We start from the raw sequence: 24,540 nt of genomic DNA, 5'->3' as shown, positions 1-24,540 counted from the left end.
CACACCCAGTGTGGGACCTCTGATGTGCCTGGAACACGGCTATGCCAGTTCCCTGTTCACCTCGCCTCACCAACCAGTAGCTCCTGAAGGTGCCACCAGGGCACCCCCCGCCAGAAGATGGACATGGGCCTTGAAGAGCCCACTTCCTTCCCCAGGACCCTTCAGGGAAGAGGCAAAGTTCAAACTCCAGTCCGAGTTCTGGAGTTCTGGAAAGTTCCAGTTCTTTCCTTGACTCGGCTACTCCTTTGCCCAGGACCTGCCAAGGCATGAGCTGTCTCTTCTCATGTGCAGAACGGCTCTCACAGAGAAGAGGACGAGCATGCCTCCCATCTCACAGATGAAGACGTGGAGATTTGCTGAGGTAAAGGGGATACTGTGAGGCTAGGTGGAGAGGGCATGCCTTGAACCGGCCTTGGAGAGGTGATGGGGCATTGGGCAAGCTTAGAGGGGCAGGCGAGGGGTGTGACAGGCAGGAGAGTGACACGGCCATGGACAGCAGGCACCTGTGGTGTGCTGGGGCCAGAGATGCGTTTTCTTGGTTAGAGCCCAAGTTTCCACGGTCTCCTGGTAGGAACAGGGCTCTTGAGCCTGCAGTAATACACACAGAACTTCAGGGCCTCATAAAATCACCTCTGTGGGGTGCTCCCAGATTCACCCCTGAGAAACACGTGTTTCCTCCACTTTCTCATGCCGAGAGGCAGGTCACCATCTGGTCTCAATTGCTCTCCCTGCAGACACTTCTGTTACTGGGCTCCATGACCAGATCTCATCGCTCTCACAAGGCATCTCATTCCATCTTCTGTGTCTTTAGACACCCTCTCCTCTCACCCTTCTTCCTTCCCATGACCTGGTGAATCCTGCATCAGGTTCAGGCTCCAACGCCTCTAGGAAGTCCATCTGGATTTTTCAAATCTCTGAGACCTCCACTACAATCAATGACCAAGTCCGAACAGCTTCTTCCCTTTTGAACTGTGGTGTTGGAGAAGACTCTTGAGAGTCCCTTGAACTGCAAGCAGATCCAACCAGTCCATCCTAAAGATCAGTCCTGACTGATGTTGAAGCTGAAACTCCAATCCTTTGGCCACCTGATGCAAAGAGCTGACTCATTTGAAAAGACCCTGATGCTGGGAAAGATTGAGGGCAGGAGGAGAAGGGGACGACAGAGAATGAGATGGTTGGATGGCATCATTGACTCAATGGACATGAGTTTGGGTAAACTCTGGGAGTTGGTGATGGACAGGGAGGCCTGGTGTGCTGCAGTCCATGGGGTCTCAAAGAGTAAGAAACAACTGAGCAACTGAACTGAACTGAATTTGTAATGATAACATATACCAATTTATACATGACATATAATTTATATAGAAATTGCTTTCATCTCTTATAACTTCTCACCATTTTCATTTTCTGATTTTATTTATTTATTTTTGGCTGTGCTGGATCTTCCTTGCTGCTCAGGGTTTCTCTAGTTGCAGTGAGAAGGGGCTACTCTCTAGTTGTGATGTGCGGCCTTCTCTCTGTGGCGGCATCTCTTGTTGAAGAGCTTGGGTTCTAGGGCGCATGGACTCAGTAGTTATGGTACACGGGCTTTGTTCCCCCTCAGTATGTAGAATCTTGCCGACCAGTCATCAAGCCTCTGTCCCCTGCACTGGCATGTGGCTTCTTAACCACTGGACCACCAGGGAAGTCTCATTCATGTTTTCTAAATGTGCACTCTTTGCTATCTTCATGCATAGAACACAAGGTCTAGATATGTGGATGCTACTTCGAAGACCAGAAAAAAGGAGGAGGAAAGCTGACTGCATCTCAACTCGTTGGTGTGATATTACTGCAATGTGCTTTATGTTGACTGCAGGAAGTCATAGAATCACTCCTTCCCTTGGTCTGATTTCTCCAATCTAGTGGGGCCTCAGGAATGGAAGCTCCAGCTTATTCAAGCAACAGTGACTTCATGGAGTTTTGCTAGTACCTGCAAGGAGATCCAACCAGTCCATCCTAAAGGAGATCAGTCCTGGGTGTTTATTGGAAGGACTGATGTTGAAACTGAAACTCCAAAACTTTGGCCACCTAATGTGAAGAGCTGACTCATTTGAAAAGACCCTGATGCTGGAAAGATTGACGGCAGGAGGAAAAGGGGACGACAGAGGATGAGATGGCTGGATGGCATCACCAACTTGATGCACATGGGCGTGGGTGGACTCCAGGAGTTGGTGATGGACAGGGAGGCCTGGCGTGCTGCGGTTAGTGGGGTCACAAAGAGTCAGACACGACTGAGTGACTGAACTGAACACAGGAAACCATTCGCATTGTGTCCTCTTCTGTTTTCTGCTCCCCATTCTGATCACTGCCACTTCAGTTAGACCTACAGCCCTTTGGGGGGCTGGAATGTCAACCTGTCTCCCCCATGGACCCCAGCATCCTGACTTGATGCACTCTCCATATACTCTGGTTGAAGTTCTCTTTCATTGCTGCTGCAGAAGGGGGCTAAGAAGAATGATCAGTTGTCAGGGGGAGTGACTAAGGTGTAGGGATGCATTGCAATTTGTACGTAAATATCTGTGGCTTAAAGCTGGCTTTGCCACAGGGCGGGTATTGATGGAGCCTTAAAAATAATGACCCAGCTCATTAATGGTGAATTATAACATAGATCCTGGAGAAGTCCTCAGGACCTTTTTCACTCAAAACACAAATTAGAAATGAGCATGCTTGATTAGCTGGAGCTGGGCTGTCAGCTTCTGCTCTAGGTGTTAGAAAGACAGGGATAGACCCTCCTTCTTCCATCTGTGACTTTGAGGCCTCAAGATCACTGGGCACAGGACTGTGACCCCAGATAGAGCATCAGTTTTTAGTTTAGGAGTAAAATAAATAGAGTGGAAAGAGTCCACGATTTGGAGCCAGAAAGACCCGTTTCTTAGACTAAGGTTGACCTTGGGCAGGTCACTTAACCTTTGTCATTTCAGTTGCCTCATCTGGAAAACTGAGATTAAAATGCTTACCACACAGTGTCGGGTGAAGATAAACACAGAGAGCTTTTGAAAATGCTCCTAGCAAACAGCAGGTGCTTAATATATGTGAGTCCACCCTCCAAAGTCATCATCATCGCCAACACATACATGATACCATTTTCAGGATTTTGTGGGTCCCTCAAATATTTGTGAAGACAGACTCTGGATCTAAATACATGACTAGCTGTCTCTCCTTAGACCTAGACAGTTGATGGCTTAGTTTCAGGATGTTAAAGAGATGCTGGAGTCAAATGTGGAGAAGATGCAAAGTCAGGCCCACATTTTTCAGGAAGTTTCTCTTACTGGTCCAGCCCACCCTGAGCTCTCCTTGGCTCCATTTTCTTGCCTGTTGATGCTGCTATTATGTTTTCAGCAAGACCATAGTCATTTCATTAATCTGGATGTGATGTTAGAAGACCACCTTGGTTCTAGAGAATTCTTCTTGGGTGAGTCACTGGAGCTCTTTTAGCTTCAGTATCTGCATCTGAAAAATTGTCATAACAATACTTAGCTTTCTTGTGAGAAGCAAAAGTGATCATAGGTTTATTGCCAAAACTCAGCTTATAGGTAGAGTAATTCTTTCTGAAATGGCTTAGAATGATTCTCAAAGCCTGCCCCTGAAAGCGCTGCCCCAGGTCTACAGCCTTCTCTGTCTCTTATCCAACTTTCCAGCAAATGGCACTACCCGGTTGTCTTCTAGACATCTCTCGTGTGTTTCAGACTGCTCTTCTGTGATGTTGTCAGTCCTCTCTGTACCATGAGCTTCCTCATTTGACTAGACTACACCTGAACTTGGAACCAGCTCAATCCATCCTCAGTGTACAAGGTCATCTTTATCCCTCTGTCACCAGAGACCTCTCTTTGTAGATGCCACCAAGCGCTTCTCATCCGGCAATGGAGTCAGGATGGAACAGGGGATGTTAAGAAGAAAGAAGCCCTATGGGGCTTAAGAGGTGATAGATAATAAGAACCTCTCATTAAGTACTGACTATGTAGTTACATAGATAGTAATAGGTGCTTTATAAACATTTACCTAGACTGTGAAAATCCCCTTTTGCCGAAGAGGAAGCAGAAGCTTAAAGTCAGAGTAACTCCCCCATTTGTAGACAGTGGAAGGGTGGAGTCAGGCTAGGAATCCAGGCTCGCCTGGCTCCAGAGATCTTACTGTTGGTTCAACTGCATGAAGTGAGACAGAGCTGGCTGAGTGCGTTACAAAAAGGCATCCTCAAACTCGACAGAAGGATGCTCTTCCTAACTTGAGAGCTGCTCACCACAGAGTGAATGTAACCTTTTAGGATGGAGAGCTGCCGGACACGGACATGCACAGGCAGGCGTTGAAAACGACTGGTCAGAGCTGCTGTTGAGGAGATTTGGGTCTCTTTCAAGCAAAGGTAAACGAAATCAAAAGAAAAGCCCTCTTCTCTCCTCTGGCTCCGACTGCTTACAGAGTCGCATTCTCTCTCTGACTGATGCCAGTAGCCAGCTAGCCAGGTAGCTGAGAATGGCTCCTGCCTCGTGTCTCCACAATAAACTCTGAAACTGATGGACAGGCCCCTGATGTGGGTATGTTCCCAGCTATGTCACCTACACAATGTCAGAAAAAGCTGCTGCTAAACCAATAGCCCTGGCGCCCCCTGCACCCAAGCCCCGAACACCCACCTGAGTGGGACCAGGGCACCCCCCTCCCCCCCGCCGCCTGCCTGAGTGCTCCACCGCTGGAAGGGCCCCCACGAGACAGCCCCACCGGGGGAGGCTTCGTGGGGTCCTGATTGCACAGCAAACACCATACATATTGAAACACTCTGGTGGTTTCCCGGTCCCCCCCGCCCGCCGTCAGAGCCTGACCCGGGTGACCTCCAACATCTTATTAAAGCCCCCGGAGCCCCGTGTCTCCTGCGAGGGAGAGAAGGAAGCAACTCCTGGATTCATTCTCTCCCCTAATTCATTCAAGTGAGCCGGGCTGAGTGGGGGCCTGGGCCTTTGATGTTAAAGGCCCCTAATTGGAAGGAAGTGAAGTGTTAGCCTGTCAGGCTTTCAGCCTCTCATCAAATACTTTAAGAGGTATCCACACAGCGCAGTTCTCACACTGGTGCTGAGAAAGCCCGGAGTGGACTGCTTTTTGTTAAGATGTTTAAACTTTGCATCTGTCTAACATAAAGTTCCATACAGATGTCACACAGTTCCTGGTGGTGCTAGACACCCTTCCCTTAAGCATCACCCTTCCTCCCACCACCCTCACCCTCCTGCCTCTGCTCTGGCGGGGCGGGGGACTCTGCCGCTGGGCCTGCAGAGCTCGCCCACCCGCCCCTCGAGCCCGCAGAGAGGAAGGTGGCGGCAGGAGCTAATTACCGACCCCAGACGCAGGCCCGGGAGCTCCTGGTTGGGGCCTCCCTCGAGGAGCCCCTTTGATCTCCCGGTTCGGAATTGTGTCACTCCGCAGGAATGCTGCTCCCCTACCCGCCTCGCTCTGAATCCCAGCGCGCCTCGGAGTCAGAAGAGACTTCGAGAGACTTTGAGTAACCCTTTAGTCTCACCTTCTCATGTAAGTGCTGGAGACCAAGCCCAGAGAAAGGGAGAGGGACTGGCCCAGGGTCCGTTTCAGGGAGCTCCCGGCAAAATCAGCTCCTGGCCCAGGGCTTCGTACCCCTGAGGACAGTCGGATGCGACCTAGACCTCTCTGTTCCTCTTCCAGAAAGGAAGGCCCTGTGACAACGTGGAGGGGTGGGATGGGGCGGGAGGTGAGAGGGAGGTTCGAGAGGGAGGGGACATATGTATACCGACGGCTGATTCATGTGGATTTATGGCAGAAACCAACACAATATTGTAAAGCAATTATCCTTCCATTAAAAATTGTTTTTTTTTAAAGAAGGCAATGATTAGAAAGGATGAAATAATGCCATTTGCAGCAACAGGGATGGACTCAGTGTCATACTGAGTGAAGTAAGTCAGAGAAGAAGTATCACAGGACATCCAGTCTATGTGGAATCTAAAAAGAAATGATACAAATGAACTTACTTCAGAAACAGAAACAGACTCACACAGTTAAAGAGAATTATCTTATGGCTGCAAGGGGGAAGGAGAGGGGGAAGGGATAGTTAGGGAGTTTGGGATGGACATGTACACACTGCTCTATTTAAAATGGGTAACCAACAAGGACTTACTGAGTAGCACATGGAACTCTGCTCAATGTTATGTGGCAGCCTGGAGGGGAGGGGCGTTTGGGGGAGAATGGATCCATGTGTATGTACGGTTGAGTCCCTTTGTTGTTTACCTGAAACTATCACAACAGTGTTCATTGGCTATGCCCAACACAAAATAAAAAGCTGTTTAAAAAAAAGAGAAGGCAATGAATAGCACAGTTGAATTTGAGAAACTGAATTGATTTATAACGGAGTAACTATACCTGGAGTCGGAAATCCCAATGAAGCCCTACCAGTAGGCAGACTCTGGGGGGCCTGGGGGCAAAAGGGAGGCGGGGCTTTCACACCCTTAATTGTGAGCTGACCACGCCCTCTCAGAGAGCCCCTGGCCAGCCCTGGTGGGGGACCAGGGAAAAGAGAGGGGAGACACAGAGGAGGGGAGAGTGCTGTCTGCAAAGAGAGAGAGAGTTTGTGATCAGGAATGGGCCACATGGGGAGGTTGGGGGGGTGCAGGTTGGATACATGGGGTTCAGAAGCACGGGGCATTCCTTGGTCTGGCAATCCGAAGCCGATTGGCTTCTTCAGGATGAGTAAGGTGAGGGGTGGGGGCGATGAGGGGGCTTCCCCCATCTGTGAAGCACAGACCTCCCAGGACTTTGCAGGCCCCACAGACCAGCATCCCCTGAACCAGGGTGCTGGTCCCAGGATGCACATGCAAGCGGAGGGGCAGCCACGTCTACTGTGGACTGACGCAGGTGATCTTGTGTGTTAGTTTTCCTGTGAGTTTCTAACATCCTTTGTGATTGATAGGGAGAACAGCAAAATTTCTGCCTCCTGGTGCTCTTGGGGGCCCCTATAAGGGCCATTGTTATATGGAAGAAAGTATCGAATACCTAACAAATACCAAAGAAGGTCAATTCCCAAGTCTTTGTTGACTCTCTCTGCTCAGTCCCTCAGTCATGTCCAGCCCTTTGCGACTCCATGGACTATATAGCTCACCAGGCTCCTCTGTCCATGCAATTCTTCAGGCATGAATACTGAAGTGGCTTGCCGTCTCCTACTCCAGGGGATCTTCCCTACTGCGGGAGCAAATCTGCATCTCTTATATCTCCTGCATTGGCAGGTGGATTCTTTACCACTAGTGCCGTCTACCAGACACTGGGTACTGGTGAGACCCTGGTCAGAAATCTAGTCCGTTTTCTCTCTGGTGTGTTTTTATATCATTAATGTCTCCATCACAGAGAAAGGGAAGTGTTGCTATTCTTTGCTTTTATAGTGGGACTTTGGGTATTTGGTCTCCAAGAGAAATAGTCCTGCATGTGTGACTATGGCATGGAGGGGTCTATGAAGAAATAAAGAATTTATCTTGAGAAAAATGTCTTGAGAGAAAAAAAGGCAGAGTGGGAATCCAAGTGGAAAAGCAGGGTTGTTATCTCCAGCAGGGACATTCTGATGGATGCTGTGCACGCCTGCCTGCCTCCACCTGCCTGAAGGTGGTTTCCTTTTCTGATGCCATCCTTGCTCCCGTTCACCAGGTGGGCCACTCACTGGTCTTGGGACACAGGTAGTCAGTCATGCATCTGACCCCATTCCAGGCACAGGCAGCGTAATGAGCTGACTCTAAAATAGGCTAAGCTCAGTGTCAACTCACACCAGGAAAGCCCTCAAATCAACCCACTTTAGAAAACTCAGGGGTTGAGAGCTGAATTCTGCAGCATTTGTTTCTGAAACCTCAACAGACTAAGGGCTTGAGAAGCAGCCAGAGAAGGTCGAGTGTCCCCAGGCAGGCAGCATGAGGGCCTTGACCAGGGAGCAAGTCCCAAATCATCCAAGAGATTGTTCGTCTGACCTGTGTTCAGCTTTGATAATTCCATGTCACTTCCGTGAAGAAGTTCCCTGAGTGAAACTCTGATTAGTGAGGCTTGTCTGGACATAGACAGGCTTGGAGCTGGCTTAGCACAGAGGCCAGAACCCTGACTGTGGACTCCGGGCTCAGGCTAGTGTCCTCAAAGACCAAATGTGAGTTTTTTAGTTTCTTAAACCCTTTGAGCATTTAGAAAAAGATGCTATTAGACCAGATTAGCTTTAAGATCTGTTCCAGAGTGAATGTTTCATGATATTCTTTGAGTACCAGAACACACAGAATAGTTTAATTATCATTACTAAATATAATAGCCCCCAGGTTGCCAAGTATTTGAATAAAAACAGCAGGAAAAGGCTTCATCACCGGAGCCTTGTTTATAAAGTTCCATGTCATTTTCAGATTATTTGGTTGCATCTGAATAGTCCATGTCAGTACACCCTCACCTCTCTGTGAGTTCCTTGTCTTTATCTGGCCAAGTTGGCCTAACAATCATTTTTTCCCAGATGAGGAGATCAAGCCCAGGGAGGAAAGCAGTCAGTTCCCGGTGTCACAGCTGTACACTGCAGGGTTGGGCACCAGAATCTGGACCACTGTGCCATGCTCACGGACCCATTCCCAAGCCCCTCATGCCTCAACTAAAGCCAGGTGGGTGATTGCCTTTTCACCCATATTGGACTGAAATTTTCACTTTTCATTCAGCTGTTTGCATGCTATCAACAAGGCTACAAGGTACTTTCTTCAAGGTGGCACAGAGTACCTTGAAGGGTCAGATACTTGGAGTTCTGATTCCATCAGCAACAGCTTCTGCGATTTTAATCAAGTAACATTTTTGTGCTAAGGCAAAACCAAACACAATTTAAAAATGAAAAAGAGCCACTTCCAATCAACCTGACTCCCCCCGAAAGCACGTTAGCTGGGAATCTTCTTGGGCCCTCCTCTAATTGTCTAATTAATGCAATATTAAACTGACACCAAGCAAATGGGAGCCAAGTTGTGTGCTAACAGTTTGGGCAAGCTGAGAAGAATGTAATTTCTGCGAGGAAGCCAGATGGGAGGGGAACACAGGAAAGGATGCCTGGGTGCTAATTTGCAGTTTGATGGACTCTCTTTGTAAAAATAAACACTTTTGCAGGGGTCTGAGGAAAGCAAATGTCATCCGTGTCATATCACACAATGCCTGCTGGTAGACACCGAAAACGTGCTCGTAAGAGTCACGTCTAATTAAAGCAGAGAAGTTCGCCTCTTTATAAGATCATTGCAATGGCTGTTACAGGCAAAGAGACTTGAGCTGAAAGAAGAAGAGATGGATGTACCAACGTGCTGAGTGTAGATACTGCAAGCTCTTTGTTCTGGGAGTGACCAGAGGTCCAGGTGATGGACCCGTGAGCTAGTTTATTATGTTTGCAGATGCAACCCGCACACTGGAGATAATCATCCAGGGAGGGAGTGTCGTTCTGGCAGGCCTCCTCCATCAGGTTTGAGCCTAGTCAGGGAGAGGCAAGATTTTCTGCACTCCATTCCTGGATGACTAGTTGAGGTTCTAGTGGAATCAAGAGTCATAATCCACGGGCCATGGGTGCCTAGCACTGCAAGTGCACAGCCCTACTGAAGGCAGACCCCCTTCAAGAAGGAACCTGGTGCCCCAGCCATAGGGATTGAGGCTAACAGACACAGCATGTTCAGGGGGCTGCCCCATGCAAGACCACACATTCTGGGGGCACCTTGTATCAGGTCATTGGTCAGGCAAGAAGAGCACGGAGTTCTAGCTGTGTCCCCTCCCAAGTGGGACCTCTGAGGGACATCCTCTCTCCAGAGATCCCCTACTGGGTGGTGAAGGCTTTGCCCAGCTTGCATCACAACTTCAACTTCTCTCCCTCCGCCCAATCCTGCAGTCTCTCTTTCCCTTCATGGGCATCCATCCCATAAACATTTTGCCAAACTCCCTCTCAGCATCCACTTCTGGGTTACCCAGCCTGGGACACTCTACTTCATCATGTTTTTGCTCTGTCTGTTTTCTGTGGAGATTAGTAACAGTTAGCAAAAATGATCCTGTATAATAAAGGAGTCCTTGTGTTGAATTTCAGGGATGTTGGTAAAAGTGGGGAATATTTTGTTCTGCTTGGACTCCAAGGAACCTGAAGGCTTGAGCTAGGGACCTGAATGGGTGACCTTAGCTCCCCTTCAGCAGTAAGAACCTTGGTTTTGTGTGGCTGCACCTCTGTTCAGATCAGACTGGATGGGCAGGAGCCTTAGCCTTCAGGGGTTACACAGAAGCCTCTGGAGACACAAGAGGATTAATTTAGATAGCCCAGATGATCATTTCTCAGTATATTCAGATAGGCCCAAAGGCCCATCCAGAGCTGAAAAGTAGCCTGGGTGTTTGTGTTTTCAGAAAGAGACAGACAAATTCTGTTTCCCCTTAGATGGCATTGGATCTCCAAGATGGAATTGAGCCTGAAGATCCAATGGCAAACTGTTGAAGTAGATGTGGACATAGACTGTGGGGCCATGTTGCACAAGCATCACTAGGCAGGTTGATGAGTAGGAGGGGTATTGTACTAGAGAAAGAACTACTGTCCAACACAAATGGTGCGGGCAGACCAGCCACTAAACTGACCCTCCATAAGCCCATGAGAGTCCCAGAAAACTGTCCTCAGGACTCTGGTTAGGATGTAAGATTCAAACATTCACAAGGGATTAAATCCATCACACCCAGACATTTCACCAGGACAGGCTCAGGCTTTCTCTAGAACATGAGAAGGAAATGCTGTGGCTCAATATTTACATGAAGCTAATTGTTATTTTGGTTTTATTCGTGGCTTAGGAACATAGCTCATAATGAAGGCTGAAGTGTCTCAGCTACCACTCATGTGGTGGGGCTTCAGACCTGGGGCGGAGGAAGCCCGTTAACTCAAAACTTGGCAAAACAGGAATTATTAGAAAACATACTGGCATCTAGTGATTAGAGGAGAGTGGACCCTAAATTGAAACCAGGAGACAAAATCACTGTGGACTTTTTCAGCAAACCACAGGATAGGATGCAATTTCAACCAAACTGAAATGAGCAAGACTTAAGAATGGAGGAAGATTAAAGATAACTCATTTAGGGACGTTCCAATGGTCCTGATTTGATACTTGATGGTCCATTAGAATCCTTGGAAAGTATAAAAGGAGAAAGGCATTGTTGCCAATTTCCACAGGGTCATCAGGCAGACACCTTCTGGCCTGCCTTCCTGGTGGCCATTCTGTGCGGATCTCCATCTTCTCAAGGATCCTCCTTAGAATCACAAAACGCTAGAAAGAGACGAGATTTCAAGATACTCCCATGCCACAGATGAGGAAACTGAAATCTAAATGGGGTGGGGCTTACCTGAGCCCACACACACACTAACTCCCTGGTATCACATGGGGAGCAGGTGTTCTGTCTTCTAACTCATCTTCTTCCTGCAGAGGTATGTTGACTTGACATACTTGAAATGTAATATTTCAAGGCTTCCTTTTTCCTTAAGTGAAAGTGAAAGTTGCTCAGTCATGTCCGACTCTTTGTGACCTCACGGACTATACAGTCCATGGAATTCTCTAGGCTAGAATACAAGAGTGTGGGTAGACTTTCCCTTCTCCAGGGGATCTTCCCAAGCCAGGGATCGAACCCAGGTCTCCCACATTGCAGGTGGATTCTTTACCAGCTGAACCACAAGGGAAGCCTTAATACCTGGTCAATCTTTTCTAAATGACCTATGTATAGTTTAAAAGAGTGTCTCTTCTCTAATTATTGGAGAAACTCTGTACTTGTTCATTGGTCAAGATTCTTAACTAAGTTTTTCATATCTTTTATACTTTTTCTAATTATTTTCTACTTGTAATATCAATAACCAGGAGGGATGTGCTGATGTCTTCAAATAGGATGGAGGATTTTTCTACTTATCTTGATATATTTTGCTCCACATGTGTTGTGGCTTAAAGTTTAAAAACAAATGAAGTTGCTATGATTTCTAAACTTACATTTTATCACGTGAACCTCTCTATTTTACCTTATTAATGTAGCTAACCAAGCTTTTTCTTACTTAATATTTGTCATATTTTCTCCACCATTTTCCTTTCAACCTTGTACTGTGTCTTTTGTAAATAGCATATACATTGATTAATAAAATCTAATCTAATTTTGTCTTTTCCTTGATAAATTTCATCCATTTATGTTTACTTGAATTATACACATACATAAGCTAGTTTCTGACATTTTGGTAGATTATATTAGCATGTCCCATTATTTATTTAAAAAATCTTTTATTATATTTTAAAAATCAGTACCCAGATCAATTTACAGAAGGTAAGAACTTAGCAGCCTCTCACATTCCTTAGCTCTCCATCCATACCCACCATATTGATGTTGTTTAAACTTTAAATCTCTGGATAAACTATGGATTATTATAGTTAAATTCCTATTTTTTAAGCCCTAACTTATTTTTTTGAAAGTGAAAGTGAAAGTTGCTCAGTTGTGTCTGACTCTTTGCGATCCAATGGACGATACAGTCCATGGAATTCTCCAGGCCAAAATACTGGAGTGAGTAGCCATTCCCTACTCCAGGGGATCTTCCCAACCCAGGGATTGAACCCAGGTCTCCCACATTGCAAGGAAGACTTATTTTTTAGGCAACTACAAATTTTACCAAGGTGTTTGATCCCTTTTCAGTGTGTGCCTTTGTGAGGAAAAATTTCTGAAGTATTGGATGCCAGGGAATATTTTTAACATGCCTTCATATATGAATGACAGTTTGGCTAGAAATTATATTTTGAATTCTAAATCCCTTTTCTTCAATACTCGATGCTACTTCATTATCTCCTTGCATCAGTGTTACTGCTGGAAAATAAAATCTTATATGATCTGTATTTTCCCTTTGGAAGTTTTAGAATTTTCGCTTTGAATCTCATTATGGTATATCCAGATATCATCCCCACCCCTCATTTCTCCTCTTCAACTAGAAGTTTTTCATCTTTTTTTTTTCTAATTCTGAGAAATGTACCTTCACTGTTGTTGTTCAGTCACTAAGCTGTGTCCACCTCTTTGCAACCCCATGAAGTGCAGCACGCCAGGCTTCCCTGTCCTTCACTAGCTCCCAGAGGCTGCTCAAACTCATGCCCACTGAGTCAGTGTTGCCATCCAACCATTTCATTCTCTGTCACCCCCTTCTCCTCCTGCCCTCAATCTTTGCCAGTATTAGAATATTTTCCAATGAGTTGGCTCATTACATCAGGTGGCCAAAGCAATGAAGCTTCAGCTTCAGCATCAGTCCTTCCAATGAATATTAAGTGTTGATTTCCTTTAGGATTGACTGGTTTGATCTTCTTGCAGTCCAAAGGACTCTCAAGAGTCTTCTCCAGCACCATAGCATCAAGTTAGACTGGTCTTATAGAGTTATAAAGTCAGCATTAGAAAAGCCTTTGGGGTCACTTAGTAACCAAAAGCATCAATTCTTTGGTACTCAGCCTTCTTACTGGCTTCCTTAGTGGCTCAGTTGGTAAAGAATCTGCTTGAGATGCAGGAGACCCAGGTTCGATCCCTGGGTTGGGAAGATCCTCTGGAGAAGGGAATGGCAACCCATTCCATTATTCTTGCCTGGAGAATTCCATGGACAGAGGAGCTGGGCTGGCTACAGTCCATGGTATCTCAAAGAATCAGACACAACTGTGAGATGAAGTTTCAGCCTTCTTTATGGTCCAACTGTCTCATCTGTATATGATTATTGGGAACAACATAGTTTTGACTATATGGACTTTTGTGGGCAAAGTGATGTCTCTACTTTGTAAAATGCTGTCTAGGTTTGTCATAGCTATTTGTTTTCAATGATTCGAGTCTCCATTGGGCAAACATGTTTTTCTAAGTAGGATCAGCAAAATGGGAATAAACTCTCTGAAAAGAATCTTGAGTGGTATCTATACTAATAACTTAAGATTCAGATAATTAAGACCTTTTCTTCCCTCACCTTGAAAACACATTGGCTGTGAGTACCTCTACTATTAAATGGCCATACTTAAACTTCTTCAAATAGTTTTTGCCCCTTTAGTTTTCCTGTCTCAGTCCCTGTGGCCAACTCTTGCTTCTAACATTCTGCTTCTCCTTGGAGGATCTTGTGTGTATAAAGTGTATACAAAGAAGGTACTAAAAGGTTCCATGTGGGAATCTGGAGTATTTCCAGTAAGTAATGAGTGTGGATTTAATGAAAAATTTTGCTTGCTCAGAGACTTCCTTGCTTCTTCCTGACATAATCAATAAAGAACTTAATTTGTGCATTTCAATAAAGGAAAATGATTTTTAAAGTTCTCTTAAATTTGTGTATGGTATCATCATCAGTGTGGATTGGTGTACAGTCATGGAACATTGATACAACTCTGGACTGGGAATCAGAAAACAGAGGATACCTAGTGAAGGGAAGTGGGGTGGTTACTAAGTGATCCCGAAGGCCTTTCTAATGCTGACTTTATAACTCTAGGAGACCAGTCTGACTTTCAATTCTGGCTTCCCCATTGTGTCATCATGTGAGTTTGTGTACAGTCTCTGTTTCTTCCATATAAGGTAATTATTTTGTAAATTTCTATGGTCCCTTCTAGCTCTGATAAATTTTCCCAGTTGGAGGGAAGCTGAGTCTCCTGTAGTTCTCTAATACTATGGGCGGGCAAAATATTTATGATAAGCTAGAAGGAAGTCAAAGTAATCAGCCTCTGCCCCAGGCTGTGCCTTCTGGTCCTGAACTACTTTGACTTCTCCTTTTCTAGGAATGTCAAACATGATCTTATGCAATTATTATACACCTGAGTCTTTAATATTAAATCTAAGACATACAATAACATCTGCTGACTTGATGCTAACCATCACACCAGTGTTTGCCATTCCAAGGTATAGTAAAGTGGTAAAATATATAAAGTGTTAGTCACTCAGTGGTACATGACTCTTTGCGACCCCATGAACTATAGCTCGCCAGGCTCCTCTATCCATGGGATTCTCCCAGCAAGAATACTGGAGTGGGTTGTCATTTCTTCTCCAAGATATCAACAAAGGGATCAAACCTGGGTCTCCTTCATTTTAGGTGGATTCCTTATTAGCAAATATTGTTAAAAATTTACCATCCTATCTTATGGCAGCAATTTTTTAAAAATTGCTTTATTTTATTCATGAGATAAATCAGAAATCATATTGAATGCACTGAGTTTTCCATCAGGAGTTGTTTTTATAACATAAAACTTTTAAGGAAAATGTTCAATATTATTAAGATTATCATTAATTTGTAGATAACTAGGAGAAATACTATTTAATACTGTCAAGTAAAGTTTCCACAGTTTTCTAGGTCAAATTTTTTCTCTCATCATACTTCAGTGTAAGAAAAATTCCTCAGTTCAGTGAAATTTCCTGGTGAGCTGAAAACTCTTTATTAAGTAGAACATGTTAAAAACAACAGCAAAAACCAGTGCTTTCTGGTTTAAGAGATGGCTTAATGTGTGCATTTCAGTAAAAAACATTCTTTTTTAAGTTTCATTTTAAATACAAAGATCATCATCTGTGTGGATCTCTGAGGAAGGATGGATATTTATTGATAGAATACTGATAGAAAGGAAAAAGGTATTTCTTCAAGCATTCGAAAGACTCCTTTGGAAGGAGAAAAAGATCAGGGATACTAAACTGATAGACCACAAGATGTTTTTGTAAGTTACAAGGTAAGCTTTCTGGTCCACATTGTTTGGGATGTCCAGTTGGTGGTGTAGTGTCAATAAGGGCAATATTTATGGAGGAAAAAGGGCCATGGCCCAGCTTATACATATTCACACTTGATGCTGCCTCAGGGAATGTTTGTGATTCACAAACTGCAAAAAACTTAGAAGTTGAGCCTTGCTCTAGAAAGACCTGGGCCAGACAGGGTGTACATAATTGCCCTAAAGTCTTTGGCCTTTTTGTCTCACCTTTTTTTATCTCATAGGTGCTAAGTCACTTCAGTTGTACCCAACTCTTTGGGACTGTATGGACTGTAAACCGTCAGGCTCCTATGTCCATGGGATTCTCCAGGCAAGAATACTGGAGTGGATTGCCATTCCCTTCTCCAGGGGATCTTCCCGACCCAGGGATTGAACCTGCATCTCTTATGTCTCCTGCATTGGTAGGTCAGTTCTTTACCGCTATGGCCACCTGGGAAACCTCTTTTGATCTCATATGTGTCTATAAACAATGGGTTGTCTTCAGTGCTTCTCAAAGGAAGCATTGTTGGCAGTTTGTAAATACAGCTCTTCCATGTGCTGACTGTTCTGTGTATTGCAAGGTGTTTACTATCTCCAGCTGTCTGCCCACAGAATGCTAGTGACCCCACCCCAGTTATTACAGCAGCTAAAAGTAACTCAGTGCTATTGGAATACCCCTCAGAGGGCTGGGACTTCCTCTAGCTGATTACCTTTGGCACTCAATGATCTCTGCAGTCTAGTTCATCTCAGAGAAGTGTGATTCTTCTCTATGTGTTATGCATTTTCACTGTATGGAGGAATACCCTACCAGGGGAAAGAACCCATTATATTTTGGCAGGCTTCTGAAGTGCCTTTCATTTTTCATGACTTGTATCCACTATCACTGCCATCTGGAAGATTTCTTTCATCTTGCTAGGCATAGGTGATTTCTCCTCTGGGCTACCCTAGACCCAACATATCCCTCTGTTATAGCTGTTGCCATATTGCTATCGTTACCTGAATTTGTTTTCTCCTTTGGCCCCCAGACATGAGCTCTTTGAGAACACAGATTGTGCCTTATTTATTCTCTATCTCTGGTAAACAACCTAACTCAGGCATACCCCAGGCACTCTATAAATGTTGCCAAATGAGTACATGGATGAGAGAATAGCGAAATTGAATCCATTGCATTTTCACATGAATATTTTCTCTCCAAAGGGATTTTCATTGTATTTTCAGTTTAATGAACAGAAATGCAGAGGTAAGAGATTAAGTCAGGTTGATGAAAACAATAACAAAAATAAATAACCTTAAGAGAAAGTCAGAATCATAATTATAAATATCATTTCCTAAGATCTTCCTATGTGCTGGACACTGTTTAAGTACTTCATTCACCTTATTTCACTTAATCCTTAAACAGGACTGAGATTGGGGTAAGGCAAGTGAGATTCCTAAGTCTTCGCTTATTTTTCTATTGAGTTGTTTGTATTTTTATACTTTGATTTTTAGAACTTCTTTATTTTGAATAATACTGCTATGAACATAGGAGTGTGGATATCACTTTGAGACAGTGGTTTTGTTTCTTTGCAAAATGTGATTATTGGATATTGCCCTAGTTCTATTTTCAGTTTTTTAGCAACTTCCATACTGTTTTCCATAGTGTCTATGCCAGTTTGTAATCCCACCCACAATACTCAAAGATTTGTTTTCTCTTTCATTTCAGTTCAGTCACTCAGTCGTGTCCAACTCTCTGTGACCCCATGGACTGCAGCACACCAGGATTTCCTGTCTTTCACCAACTCCTGGAGCTTGTTCAAACTTGTCCATCAAGTCAGTGATGCCATCCAACCATCTTATCCTCTGTCATCCCCTTCTCCTCCTGCCTTCAGTCTTTCCCAGCATCAGGGTCTTTTCCAAGGAGTCAGTTCTTCACATTAGGTGGCCAAAGTATTACAGCTTCAGCTTCAACCTCAGTCCTTCCAATGAATATTCAGGACTGATTTCCTTTAGGATTAACTGGTTGGATCTCCTTGCAGTCCAAGGGAATCTCAAGAGTCTTCTCCAATACCACAGTTCAAAAGCATCAATTTGTTGCCACTCAACTTTCTTTAAGGTCCAACTCTCACATGCATATGTAACTACTGAAAAAGCCATAGCTTTGACTAGTTGGAATTTTGTTGGTAAAGTAATGTCTCTGCTTTTTAATATGCTGTCTAGGTTTGTCATAGCTTTTCTTCCAAGGGGCAAGTGTCTTTTAATTTCTTAGCTGCAGTCACCATCTGCAGGGATTCTGGAGCCCAAGAAAATAAAGTCTGCCACTATTTCCATTGTTTCCCCATGTATTCACCATGAAGTGATGAGACTGGATACCATGATCTTAGTTTTCTGAATGTTGAGTTTTAAGCCAGCTTTTTCACTCTCCTCTCACTTTCATTAAGAAGCTCTTTAGTTCCTCTTCTCTTTCTGTCATAAGTGTGGTGTCATCTGCGTATCTAAGGTTATTAATATTTCTCCTGACAATCTTGATTCCAGCTTGTGCTTCATCCAACATGGCATTTCACATGATATACTCTAAATAGAAGTTAAATAAACAGTGTGACAATATATAGCATTTTCTCTGTAGTTTCACCAATACTTGTTCTCTTTTCTGGTTTTATTAAAGCCATTCTGAACTGGTGTGAGGTGATTTCATTGTGGTCTTGATTTGCATTTCCCTGATATCAGTGATGTTGAGAACACTTTCATGTACCTGTTGATCATCTGTGGTCTTTGGAAAAATGTCTATTTAGGTCCTCTGCCCATTTTCAAGTGGATTATTTGTGGGGAGTTTTTCCTTGGTATTGAGTTGTATGAGTCCCTTATATATCATATATATGATTTGTACATGTTTTCTTAGGCTGCATCTTCATTTTATTTGTTGTTTCTTTTGCTATGCAGAAGCTGTTTAGTTTGATGTAGTTTTAGTTGTTTATTTTTGCTTTTGGTATCATAACAAAAAAAAATATTTGCCAAGACTAATGTAAGTAATGTTTCCCTATATTTTCTTTTTGGAGTTTATGGTTTCAGACATCACATTTAAGTCTTTAATCCTTTGAGTTGATTTTTGTAAGTGGAGTGAAATAGGAATTCAATTTCATTCTTTTGTGTGTGGATATCCAGATTTCTCAATACTATTTATTAAAAGGGTTATCTTTTCCTCACTGAGTATTCTTGGATCCCTGTCAAATATTAACTGACATAAGTTTATATCTAGGTTCTAAATTCTGTTTCATTGGTCCCTGTGTTTATTTTTGTGCTAATGCATATTATTTTTATTACTATAGCTTTGTAATATAGTTTGAAAACAGGAAGTGTACAGCCTACAGCTTTATTCTTCTTTTGTCATTATTGCCTTGGCTCTTCAAGGTATTGTGTGGTGGTGTTCAAATATTAGGACTGCTTTTTTCTGTTTCTGGGAAATTGCCATCAGACTTTTGACAGAAATTGCATTGATTTTAAATATGGCTTTGGTGATATGGACATTTTTAACAATATTAATTCCCCACATTAGTCAACTGGGGGAGTCCAGAGATGAGACCACTGCAGCAGCTCATGGGTGGGCTTTCTGGTAGATTCTGTGAAGCAGTTAGCTGGGTCTTCATCCCACTGATGTCCTCTGAGAGTTCTGGCTACTCTTCTCCCAGACACTTTCCTGCCCCCAGTCAGGCAACTTACCTCAGTATTTTGGGTGGGGTTAGAAAAAAGTGGTCACTTTGGGGACATCCCACATAGCTGGGGAAGCTGGACAGTCACTCACACTATCACTTTCCTCTGTGGGAGAAATCATGAACCAGGAAAATCTCTTTTGGCACTGAGGTAGGCTACCTTGGTTGGGGGTGGTGTTGATTGATTCAGGTGAAGGGAAACTTTCTTACCCACTTCAATATGTCATATCTCAGGATTTTATTTATTTTTTTCTCCAGTGATGTGCTGGAACTTCTCCACTGGACTCCAGGATTTCCACAAAGGCACTATTGTTCATAAGTGATTGTCTAAATTGCTGTTCTTTGGTTGGGCGGGGAAGTAGGGTGTAAATAATAGAAAACCTTCCTTTGACATTTTATCCCCCAAATGGGATGATTTCTGAAAAATAAAAGATTTCTGTAAACAGAATTTTTATATTTTAGTGTAGTCAAATTGATCCATCTTATTTTATAGTTAACATTGTACTGTCTTATTTAAGAAATTTTTATCTGTGCCAAGGTCAAATATGTTTTCTTTTATAGTTTCTTCCAAAAATTGTACAATTTTGTTGTTGACATTTGGGTCCAAAAGCAGTTGATGTTTTTGTATCTTGTGAAGTAGAATCCATTTAATTTTTCTGGGTAAAAAATAAAATTTCAGACCCATTTTCCCTCCTTTCCACTCTGATTGTTTCATCATCTGTGAGCAATCTCTATGTAAGTGGATCTGTTTCTGCGCTTTCAGTTTATCCCCTTAATGGACCTTATTTTCTATATAAAATTTAGAGTCACAATGATGAAATACTAGTAGCTGATGCAAAAGGAGCATTTACAACTATTAAGAATCAATCAAGCATTGTAGTGGGGAACTTACTTGCATTTTATGGTTTAATCTTGGCAACGTTCTCTGATTTATACATCATTATCCAAACATCACATATGAGGAAACTAAAGTTCAAGAAGATGGTGTGATTTACTTAATCTGAATCAGTTTGGAAGTGATGGAGGCCAGAATATGAAGCCAAATTCTGTGTTCTTTCTGTTATACTATATTGTTTCCCTAAATCACCCAAATTAAATTAATTCACAACTTTAAGAATTGGAGTGGGAGTAAGATCAATGTAAGAATAATTATATAATTTAATGTAGGCTTTTCTTCTAGATGGAAGACAGATTTTGGAACACAGCATGAACATGAAATATGTAAGCATTGTTTTTGGCATTCAAATAATGGGCTTTGGGCCACAGACTCATTCTGCCATGCACCAACTGGTTGGGGGGGGGTTAGGTCACATACCACCACGTCTTACTGTTATTGATTGAGAGAGGGAGTAAGGAGGAGCCTGTGGCAACATGCTGAAATAAAAGAATAGCATCCAGAAATATTGCAGTCTTATTCTGGTTTTGCTGTTTTACTTGTTGAATATACTTGCAAGGGGCTTCCCAGGTAGCACAGTGGTAAAGAATCCACCTGCCAAAGCAGGAGACGTGGCTTTGATCCCTGGGTAGGGAAGATCCCCTGCAGGAGGAAATGGCAACTCATTCTGGTATTCTTGCCTGGAGAATCCCATGGACAGAGGAGCCTGGCAGGCTACAGTCCATGGGATTACAAAGAGTCAGACATGACTGAGCACAGCATACTTGCAAACTTTCTTTCCTTCTCTGAGCTTTAAGTGCTACAACTGCAAACTAGGGAAAATAAATCCACCTCTTATGACTATCATCAGAACTAGAAATATCTACTAAATATCTGGCATAGTGATCAACACATGTCAGGCAATTCCTCGGTAACAGTTATTTTTTTCCCCTTGCCTGCTCTTAACCTACTTTTCACCTCTACTAATTTCCCCCAAATACTCTTCCCTGTGGGGACATTTCTTTTGTCAGGAATAAAGTTCAGCTCTCCCGGGGACCCAGACCAATGAGAAAAGGCCTTACCACTCTGACCACGAAAAGAAATCAAATCTTTGTCATCACTCGCAGGTCAGGGAGAACACTGCAGCTTCTGAGTACGGTCTTTAGCTATATCATGTTAACTTTCACTCCTCCAATCTTGCCTATTTCAGAAGAAGATTAAGTTATAAAATGTCAGAAAGGAGGGAGTTATCTGGGGGTCCACTAACAGCCCACTTACTGTGCTGAGCCAAAGACCCATAAAAGCGAGGGAGTCCCTGGGGCCACACGGTGACCCACAGTAGACCTCTTACCTACCCAGCTGCCACTGCTGCCATAAGCCATCTTGCAACACCCTACTGAAAATTTGGCAACCACCTTTTGTTAAGAATCAGCTACTCCCGCTCATTTACAATCTGGATACTACCTTGTCTTATAGTTTCAAGCAAAACTGTTACTAAAAGATTCAACAACTTAGAACAGTAACTGCATACTCGAAATAATAGTCAATATATACAAAGCACTTTTCAGAAACAATAGGTGGCTAGGTCCATGTCCTGACCAAGCAGATCTCTCTGCTCCATCTAAATTACCTGGTAACAATTTATTATTAACCGTAGTATAGGGTAAGGTTTGTAGCTCTTTGTACTCCCTATTCCCAGGCAGGGGATTCCATCTCTGTGTCTTTCACATAAGTAATCTTCCTCAGCACAACGTCAGGGATTGGGTAACGGAGATGGGAACCACTCATTTGTACTATGCTGAGAATGGCATCTTTAGGAGCTGGGCAGTGCGGTACTCACTCCACCACACAAAGTAGTCATGCCTGTCCTGGACTTCCACATTTACCCTGAAAGCCAGTAGTTCTTGGCTGCTCCTGCGAGTTTCCGGTTCTGGAGCTCAATCAGATTACAGTTCAGCTCTCTAGTGATGTGTCTCCACCATTTATGGCTCATGGAACTGACTGCTTTTTTATATATATTTAAAATTATTGATTTACTGGGATAAGTGTCTGGAGTGCAAGAAAGGGATGAGGTGGTATTTGGGAAGTCAAAGCCCCATCTTGACTGGAAGCCAGCTTTAATAGTAAACATTTTCAAACAGCTTAAATAGTCAACATAGTTAACATGGCTAAACAAATTATATTACTTTCATAGTATGGATTTTATGTAGCCTTTCAAAGTTACATTTTTGAGATAAATGTAATAGCATTTGAGAATTCTAACATTATAATGTTAACTGAAAAAATAAGATTTTTACACTATATACATACTTAATATCAAATAAGTAAAATAGGCATATAAAAAGAATGAAGGAACTAAGGTAAAACAATAAATACTGTTTTCTGGATGGTGTTGCTATGAGTTGTTAAATTGCTAAAGAGATACTTTTATAAGCTTTAAAGTTTTTAAATAATGGATATGCATAATACTAATTAGCAGAAATCCATGACTAGTATAATAAAAGTTCATTCACTGAATTGGGCTTCGCTTGAGGAGGCAGCTTGAGAATACACTTCTATGTGTCTCTCCTTTCTGTGCCCAAATCTAGGGACTCCCAGACTCAAACCTAGGGACTCCCAGTTGGATGGGATGGCCCTCAGGCCCCTAGGACCTTCATTCTCATGGTGATGGCCCACACTGGTCCTCCTCTTGTTAACATTATGCATCTATATGCTGCATGACCAGCAGCTCATCTGCCCTGTTAAGGAAGCCCAGGGTTGACTTCCTGGAAGTCCTTCATTGGAAGGAAATCCTTCATTCATTCCAAATATTCATTGGAAGGATTGATGCTAAAGTTGAGGCTCCAATACTCTGGCCACCGGACGAGAAGAGTGAACTCATTGGAAAAGATCCTGATAATGAGAAAGACTGAGGGCAGGAGGAGAAGGGGATGATAGAGGATGAGACAGTTGGATGGCATCACCAACTCAGTGGACATGAGATTGAGCAAACTTTGGGAGATGGTGAAGGACAGGGAAGCCTGGAGCGTTGCTGTTTATGGGGTTGCAAACAGTCAGACACGACTGAGCAACAGAGCAACAACCACAAAAGGAAGCCCAGTATCGTCTCAACCATTACAACAGCTTATAAGTGGTTCAAACTATCACGTAATAGACACCTAGGAGCTACTGCATACATCAGGTGTCTCATACATCTTCTCTAAAATCTTAACCTGCTTAGTTACAGTTCTGCCTCTTCCCAGGATGAAGATAGCATGGAAAAGTAAAAAGAAGTAGCTTGATAAGGTCATAGGACTCTGTGTAGTTTTGTTTTTCCTTTAAAAATTTTTCTTTTTGTTATTAAAATGTTTGGGGCCGTGAAATAAGATTTAGCATGAGTTCTTTGATTCTTTTGGTTCCCCCATAGTTGAGTCTGTGGTCAAGAGTTCCTAAGAACCCAGGCTCAAATACTGGTCTCTTCAGCCCAGGGTGGCCTTAGCAAATCACTTTGCCTTTCCAAGTCTCACATCCTTAGTTGCAAAAGGGCAATAACCATCCTGGTTTTGAAGGGTCACTATGAGTTTCTGTCACCTAGGTAAAGCCCCTTTCCCATAGCAGTTAATCAATGAGAACATTCTTTCCTTCCACCTCCCATTATAAATCCAGGTGGGTTTACAGAGTAAGTCCACATTGAGTTCCCTCAACAGAGTCTTTGCTACCGCTGAAAGGCTTCCAGCCAGAATTCCAGAGTGGCTTTATCTAGATGAGCAGACACTCTTCTTATTAACGTAGCCTCCTTTGAGGATGTACACTGCAGAGAATTCAAGAGCTAGGGTTGTGTGTTGCTCTGTCCTGAGGTACTTTCCTCAGGACTATGCAGTCACCTTTTTTATTTCTCAGACACCTCTGCCACTTCCTTTCATCTCAGGGCCCAGTAGAAGAGAGTTTGATTGGACCTGTCAGCATCTCTAAGGAGGCCACTTGAAAGTCATTTGAAGAATTCCCACACTCAGGAGCATCCCAGAGCAACTGGGAAGATCCAGGCAGCCTTGGAATTCATGGCCATGTCTTTCCCCAGATTTCTGGCTTTTTAATGAAAACGGGCCTGGTCTCTGTGGAATTGTCAAATGGTTTTTTTCATATATGGGTTAGTGGTCTTGCAACTAATCAAAGTAGTAGAAAATCCCACACAGACTAATTGGATAGGAGGTTCTTTTTCTGCGTAAAGCATTGTTATCATTAGTTATAATGTTGATAAATATAGAATATGTGGAAA

The 24,540-nt window shown here is 43.3% G+C and overlaps 2 long non-coding RNA genes and 1 other non-coding gene across 3 annotated transcripts; 2 read left to right on the top strand and 1 right to left on the bottom strand.

The window, feature by feature from the left end:
• Positions 1-1,382: 1,382 nt before the first annotated feature.
• On the bottom strand, positions 1,383-6,469 carry LOC139029948 (uncharacterized). The gene is made up of 4 exons (XR_011482285.1): positions 6,406-6,469; positions 6,164-6,279; positions 5,537-5,988; positions 1,383-3,486 (listed from the first exon to the last, which is right to left on the bottom strand). It is a non-coding gene; the product is annotated as an uncharacterized lncRNA (long non-coding RNA).
• A 934-nt stretch (positions 6,470-7,403) lies between these two features.
• LOC139029947 (uncharacterized) lies at positions 7,404-20,089 on the top strand. The gene is made up of 4 exons (XR_011482281.1): positions 7,404-7,677; positions 8,510-8,651; positions 15,974-16,150; positions 17,431-20,089. It is a non-coding gene; the product is annotated as an uncharacterized lncRNA (long non-coding RNA).
• On the top strand, positions 13,505-13,576 carry TRNAL-GAG (transfer RNA leucine (anticodon GAG)). Its single transcript has one exon. It is a non-coding gene; the product is annotated as a tRNA-Leu (tRNA).
• Positions 20,090-24,540: the final 4,451 nt, after the last annotated feature.

Source organism: Odocoileus virginianus, chromosome 2, assembly GCF_023699985.2.
Source record: "Odocoileus virginianus isolate 20LAN1187 ecotype Illinois chromosome 2, Ovbor_1.2, whole genome shotgun sequence".
In the NCBI taxonomy this organism is placed as follows: Eukaryota; Metazoa; Chordata; class Mammalia; order Artiodactyla; family Cervidae; genus Odocoileus; species Odocoileus virginianus.
Note: the sequence above shows the minus strand (reverse complement) of the source record. Positions and strands in the feature narration are given on the sequence as shown.